The sequence below is a fragment of the Pelodiscus sinensis genome, chromosome 22, assembly GCF_049634645.1.
Source record: "Pelodiscus sinensis isolate JC-2024 chromosome 22, ASM4963464v1, whole genome shotgun sequence".
Classification (NCBI taxonomy): domain Eukaryota; kingdom Metazoa; phylum Chordata; order Testudines; family Trionychidae; genus Pelodiscus; species Pelodiscus sinensis.
In genome coordinates, this window is record NC_134732.1 from 19808171 (window position 1) to 19815305 (window position 7135).

Consider the following 7135-nt stretch of genomic DNA (forward strand, 5'->3'; position numbering starts at 1 on the left):
TCTAGTCATTATGATGTTTGATTCTAAAAATGAAGAAATAAGCACTGTGTTGCCTAAAAAGAGGGACAAATTTAGTTGTGCAACTTGTATTATTTCATGTAGGTGGGATGAGTGGGTGGGTATGTTCCAGCTCTTTATAATAGTACACAAATGTAATGTGTTACAATATGATTTCATTTTGTATGGCATCTTTGTAGCACATCTGGGGATACAGTTTGTATTAAAATTAAATTATACGAGGCAACCTGTTATGAAAGAGATCCACGGAAAAGGTGACTACCAGAATTGTTTCTTGTTTATTCTGCACTGTGTTGATTTTGCATTTCAGACAAAGAATTGGAAACAATGGAAGAAATGAAAACATGCCCTGAAGTCCTAGAACAGAAGTGGTGAATGAGAAAGCAAAGGGTTGATTTTTTTCCCCCTAAATTACTTTTTCTTTTTTTTGGAAGCCATATGATAGATAACAAAAATAAAAGCCGTTTGGGCAAATTTTGGCCCTGGCTTTATTGTACTTGTTCAACCCTATTGACAGGTTATAAATGAAAGCAGAATTTTGCCAAATATTTCTGTATTTGAGATCATCAAATATTGTGTGTTGTAATAGTGAAACTACACAATGGGCCTCATCCAAAACTCTTTGAGGTCAATGGGGACTACAGGAGGTTTAGTTCAGCACCATATTTTTGGATTTGTTTATTCTAAGTTCATGCCTTTATTAGACTTACTATTCACTTTCATATTCAAGTGTTTAATTACTGATCTTGTTAACTAGTAACAAAGTAAACTCGCTTTTCTTGTAGTTTTAAAAGCATTGCCATGCCATGCTCATATTCAGTTTGGTTTTATGGCAATATAAAATGATCCAAGTAAGAGAGAAATTTTCTTAAGAAAATATTATGAAAAATATAGGTTGTAGTAGTACATAGACACACACATTTTCTGTTATACCAAATATTCCTTTCAGCTGGAAAATTATCATAGCTTCTAGTTATATATTAAGTGTATCAAACTCTGAAACTAGGATAGTGTCTCATCCACAGAGGTATTCAGAGCTATTGGTAGAAATGCGCTGTGAAGTTAGCACTGCACTGGAGTACTTTGTATACATATGACATAGGTGCATTGGTTGTATAACTGCAATTGCATTAAAACTTTAGAAAATATTTCTCTAGGATTCTTTGTCCTTGTTTGAATAATTAAGAAATTATAGTCTTGAGACAGGAGGGAATAACAAATTCCCTACAACAAATCAATTAATATTTAAAGGACTACAATCTTAGGGAAAACGTGCGTGCTAGTTATTCTAGTTACATTCTAAACAACATAGAAGCAAAGGTTCAAAAATGCATTAATCTTTTAATACCGGGAGCCAAGAGTTGAAAGGATGACTTGGGATTGAAGAGAAGGCTATTAAGTATAGGTATGTCTATACTGCATTCTTCTTTCAAGAGAGGAATACAAATGCAGCTGAGCAAAATTGCAAATGAAGCGCGGATTCGAATTTCCGGTGCTTCCTTTGCATAATCACGTCTGGGTGCTATTTTGAAATACCCTATTTCGAAAAAAGAAACGCAGTCTAGATGCGGTTATTTAGAAAGAAAGCCCTTCTTTTGAAATTATCCTTACTCCTTATAAAATGAGGTTTAAGGGTAATTTCGAAAGAAGGGTTTTCTTTTGAAATAACCACGTCTAGACTGCATTTCTTTTTTCGAAATAGGGTATTTCAAAATAGCGCCCAGACACGATTATGCAAATGAAGTGTGGGAAATTCAAATCCGCGCTTCATTTGCAATTTCGCTCAGCTGCATTTGCATTCCTCTTGAAAGGTGTAGACATACCCTATGTGTATATCTTGGTTCAGTTCACGTAATTTACAACAATCGCTTAATTATAAGTAACTGTATGTTACTGGAAGGGGTTCACTAACCATTTCTACCCGAACACCTATAAACTTTTTGCCATATTAAATCTGTGTGTTAATGGATGTCTTTTTCTAATAAACTTCATTCCAGTTTTGTGGTGAAACATACTTGTATTCCATAGACAGAAGCTATTGAAACTGTTTTCAATGACATTTCATTTAAAAAATTTCATCTCCAAACCTAAACTTGAAGAATTAGCTACTTAACAATCTCTCTCAAAAACATTTCTCTGGTGACACCTTTTCTAAGATTTATGATCACAGGTCCATCTTAAATCTCTTAATTTTGTAGTTGCTTTGCCAAATACTCATAGGAAATGTCCTGTTAAGCAAGGTTAAAAAAATATCTGCAGTAGGAGAAGAAAAAAATCTTGTTCTGTTAAACTATGACTTTTAAGATTAATGTGTTGAAGCATTGCCAGTTGTATGTACTTTTATTCTTCTAAGTGGCATCAGCTCAGGATCATTTAAACTATTCTGTTTCTTTCAGTAGACAAGTGTGCATGTCCCAGAAGTCAGCATTGTAACTGATACAAATTGTGTTCAATAAATATTTCTATTCTGTATTTGGGGGGGGGAGGGACACATGATGTATTCATATCAGATGATGATGAAATGTTTCTACTCCAGCAGTAACTAAGGATGATATCAAGCAGGTGTTAAAATGAGACATTTACAAATCAGTAGGTTCAGATAGCTTATATGCAAGAGTTTTGAAAGAGCTGGCCAAGGAGCTCCCTGGCTCTACTGGCTGCGTCGAGACTGCAAGCTTCTTTCAAAATAAGCTTTTCCGGAAGAGATGTTCTGGAAAAGCATATTTTGAAATAGCGCGTCTGCACATAAAAAGCACAATGAAATACCGATATACTGTTTCAAAAGATAGCATCCATACTGATTGGACACCATCTCGCATTTAAGGCCACCTGGATCCAGTTCAAGCAGAGCTTTAGGTCAGCCATCGCTTCCAGGTGCTGTTGCCTAAGGCTATTTGAGACACATGCTTAAAGGGATCTCTTCTGGACAGCCGTTTCTCAGGTTCTTCTGTTTGCTTGCCTACCTCTCCGAGGGACAGCAAAGCATTTGCAGTGCGTGCTCTGGTTGCCCTGCTTCAGGACACCACGGCACTCCCTACCATGGAGCCGGAGCTGCCTCTGGGCATGCAGTGGTCCCCCACTGCCATGCTGCAGTTTGTGCAGGCTGCCTTCATGGCCCTCCACGACCTCGACACCGAGCTCATCCTTGAGACCCTCTCGCTGTGTTTGAGAGCAAGACCCTGGCAGCCATACCCCATGGTGGAGAGAAGGTTCTGGAGGCTGGACACCAGTTCCGACTGGTGGGATTGGCTGGTGATGGAGCAGTGGGATGACCAGCAGTGGCTCCACAACTTCTGAATGAGGAAGGAGACTTTCATGGAGCTGTGTGCCTGGCTCGCTCTCTGTCAATGGGACAACCAGATGCGATCCGCCATCTCTCTGGAGAAATTGGTCGCCATCACTGTCTGAAAGCTTGCCACCACAGACAGCTGTGGGCAACCAGTTTGGTGTGGGAAAATCCAACATGGGGGCCCTTTCCAGCCCCAAGTCCTCATGCAGGTAAGGCACTCTCGGGGTGAGAACCTGGATAAGGAGAGGGGGGAGGAGAGTAGCCTGGGCTTCCATCAGGGCCGCACACACACCTGCACCTGGGAGCAGGTGGTGCCTCGAGCAGGGAGGCATACCTGTGTACGGCACTCCGGAGTCTGCGTGCAGGCGAGCATGTGCCCTTATCGCCAGCCTCATTCCAGCAGTGGCTGGTCGTGGGAGGGTGTCCCCCTTCTCCCCAGGGTCAGAAGTGTGTCTGACCACCCCAGAGCCTGTAAGCAGGAGCCCGGGGGTCCTCAAGGGCTGATTCCTGGGGTTGCATGGTGCAGAGTGGCGCTGCACATGCATTCGCATGCACAGACTGCAGCGCAAGGGCCAGGCTGAGAAGGCCGAGCGACGATCGCACCACAGTCTCATAGCGCTGGCCACTCCCACCCTGTGTGTGACATACTAAGAGCACTCACCTGCTGATCCCTCCCCGGCCTTGGAGGATGCCTACGAGACATCCAGGGCCTAGGGTACCGGCTCCAAGGTGAGCATGGTGACGGTGCTCGCCATTTCCTCCTCTTCCTCCAGCTCCTCCTCGAGGCCTGGGACCCTTAGCCAGGCAACAATGGGCATCTCCAGCCCCAAATCCACCACCAGGAGTGGGGAAGGGGTTGCACCGCCCCCCAGGATGAGGTGCAGTTCATTAAAATAGGGGCAGGAGTAGGGTCCTGCCCCAGAGCGAGAGCTGCACTCTATGGCCCTGGTGTAGCCCTGCTGGAGCTCTTTAACCTTGTTCCGCACCTGCTCCAGACTACGGTGGTAGCCCCTCGTGGCTGGGCTTCAGACATCCAGCCTAGATGTCCACATTTCTTCATCTGTAGCGGAGATCCTGGAGGGTGTCCTCGCCCCACATTTCAAGGATGGCCAGGATCTCCACTCCAGACCTGGACTGTGCATGCCTTTTCCTGTCCCGGCAAGCTCCTGGGAGCCCTGGGCATGCTCCCTGGTAGGACACTGAGCTCTTGGGGGGCTTGTGGCTGGGACATAGTGCTCAGATGTATGGCAGGGGCAGCCTTGTGGTGTCTGGAAGCTCCCAGGGCCGGCTTCCTGCCACAAGGCCTGTCCTGGGTGTCTGCAGCTTTAAGAGCTGCTGGGAGACAGGAACTATAGAGTTGTGATGCGTGTGGATGGAATGGCCAGCAGGGCACCTGTCTTATTTTCTGGAGGCCTCTTCTGCATCCACACATGCCTTTTTCCGAAAAAGCTTTTTTGGAAAAAGTGGTATTCCAAGTAGAATGAGGTTTATCACCGTCGGGAAAAGCCTTCCATTATTCTGACTTTTTGTCGAAATAATGCTGTTGCAATGTGGACACAAGTATTGATTTTCCAGAATAACGGCCATTATTCCAGAAAAACACTGCAGTGTAGAAGTACCCACTTAGAACACTTCTTCTTGAACTCAGAAAGGTAGGGGGAAAAAACTAATTCAGTGCCAATAGTTAAAAAGGATAAATGGGTGACCCTGAGTAATTATAGGATTGCCAGTCTGACAATGTTCCCTGGAAACATAATAGAGGGGCTGATATAGAACTAAATACAAAATTAAAGAAGGGGAATATAATCAATGCCAATCAACATGGATTTGTGGAAAATAGAGCCTGACAAACTAATTTGATATTTGTTTTGATGTGACTACAAGGTTGGTTGATAACACTAAACAGTATGTAATAGACTTCTGTAAGATGTTTTACATCCTGCTTTAATTAAAAACAGGAATGATATAAAATTAACATGGAACACATTAAATAGATTACAATCTGCCTAACTGATGTATCTCAAAATCTACTTGTAAATGAGGAATCATCATTGAATGGGGTGTATGTCTAGTAGGTGCTGGCAGGGGCTGATTCTTGCCCCAAGAGTGTTTAATATATTTACAGGTCTCAGAAGGGTAGCCGTGTTAGTCTGTAACTAAAAAAACTTAAACAATAATGGTTCTGTAGCACTTTACAGATTAACAAAAAAGTATAAATAGTATCCTGAGCTTTGATGGGCACAACCCACTTCCTCAGGTCACCGATAGCAATCTGGATTACTTGGTAAGCTGAGCACAAACAGAAGGCATCTGAATGCAACTAAACGGAAATGTACACATCTGAGGACACAGACCGGTAGTTGTGGTGGATGGTCACCTGAATATGAGCTTTCAGTGCAACACTGTGCCCAAAAGAGCTAATATCATCATTGGACGCTTAAGCAAGAGACGCTTGTGTGGGAGAAAAGAGGCAATTTTACCTCTGTAGTAGGTCCAGTTGCAATAGCTGCTGGAATACTGGGTCCAATTCTGGTGTCCACAGTTAAAAGGTGTTGATAAATGAAGAGAAAAGCACCACAAGAAGGAGGAAAGGGTTAGAAAACATGTTGGCTGTGTCTAGACTGCACCCCTTTTGCGGAAAAGGGATGCAGATTAGACACAGCGCAATTGCAAATGAAGCGGGGATTTAAATCTCCCCCGCTTCGTTTGCATGAACATGGCTGCCGCTTTTTTCCGGCTCGGGGCTTTGCCGGCAAAAAGCGCCAGTCTAGACGGGGATCTTTCGGAAAATAAAGCCTTTTCCGAAAGATCCCTTATTCCTGATTTTAAGAGGAATGAGGGATCTTTCGGAAAAGGCTTTATTTTCCGAAAGATCCCCGTCTAGACTGGCGCTTTTTGCCAGCAAAGCCCCGAGCCGGAAAAAAGCGGCAGCCATGTTCATGCAAACGAAGCGGGGGAGATTTAAATCCCCGCTTCATTTGCAATTGCGCTGTGTCTAATCTGCATCCCTTTTCCGCAAAAGGGGTGCGGTCTAGACACAGCCGTTGTGCATAGTGATAGATTGAAGAAGCTTGATTTATTTAGCTTAGCAGAGAGAGGATTGGGGTGATGTGATCACAGTCTACAAGAATCTACATGAGGAACAAATGTTGGGTAATGGGTTTTCCAATATAGCAGAAGAAGATGGCTCGCTGGAAGTTGAAACGAGACAAATTCAGACAGGAAATAAGGCATACATTTCTACCAGTAAGGGTAATTAACCATTGGAGCAATTTACTAAAATTTACTGGTGGATTCTTCATCACTGGCAAATTTCAAATCAAGATTTATAGAATCCTAGGACTGTAAGAGACCTCAGAAGGTCATTGAGTCAAGTCCCCTGCCCAAAGCAGGATCAACCCCAACTAAATCATCCCGGCCAGGGCTTTGTCAAACCAGGACTTAAAAACCTCTAGGGATGGACATTCCACCACCTCCCTAGGGAACCCCTTCCAGTACTTCGCCACCGTCCTAGTGAAATAGTTTTTCCTAATATCCAACCTAGACTTCCCCCACTGCAACTTGAGACCATTGCTCCTTGTTCTGCCATTCGTCACCACTGAGAACAGCCTCTTTCCATTCTCTTTGGAACCTCTCTTCAGCAATTTGAAGGCTGCTATCAAATCCCCCCCATTCTTCTCTTCTGCAGGCTAAACAAGCCCAAATGCCTCAGCCTCTTCTCGTAGGTCATGTGTCACAGCCCCCAATCATTTTGGTTGCCCTCCGCTGGACCCTCTCCAGTGCATTCACATCCCTTCTGTAGTGGGGGGCCCAGAACTGGACGCAATA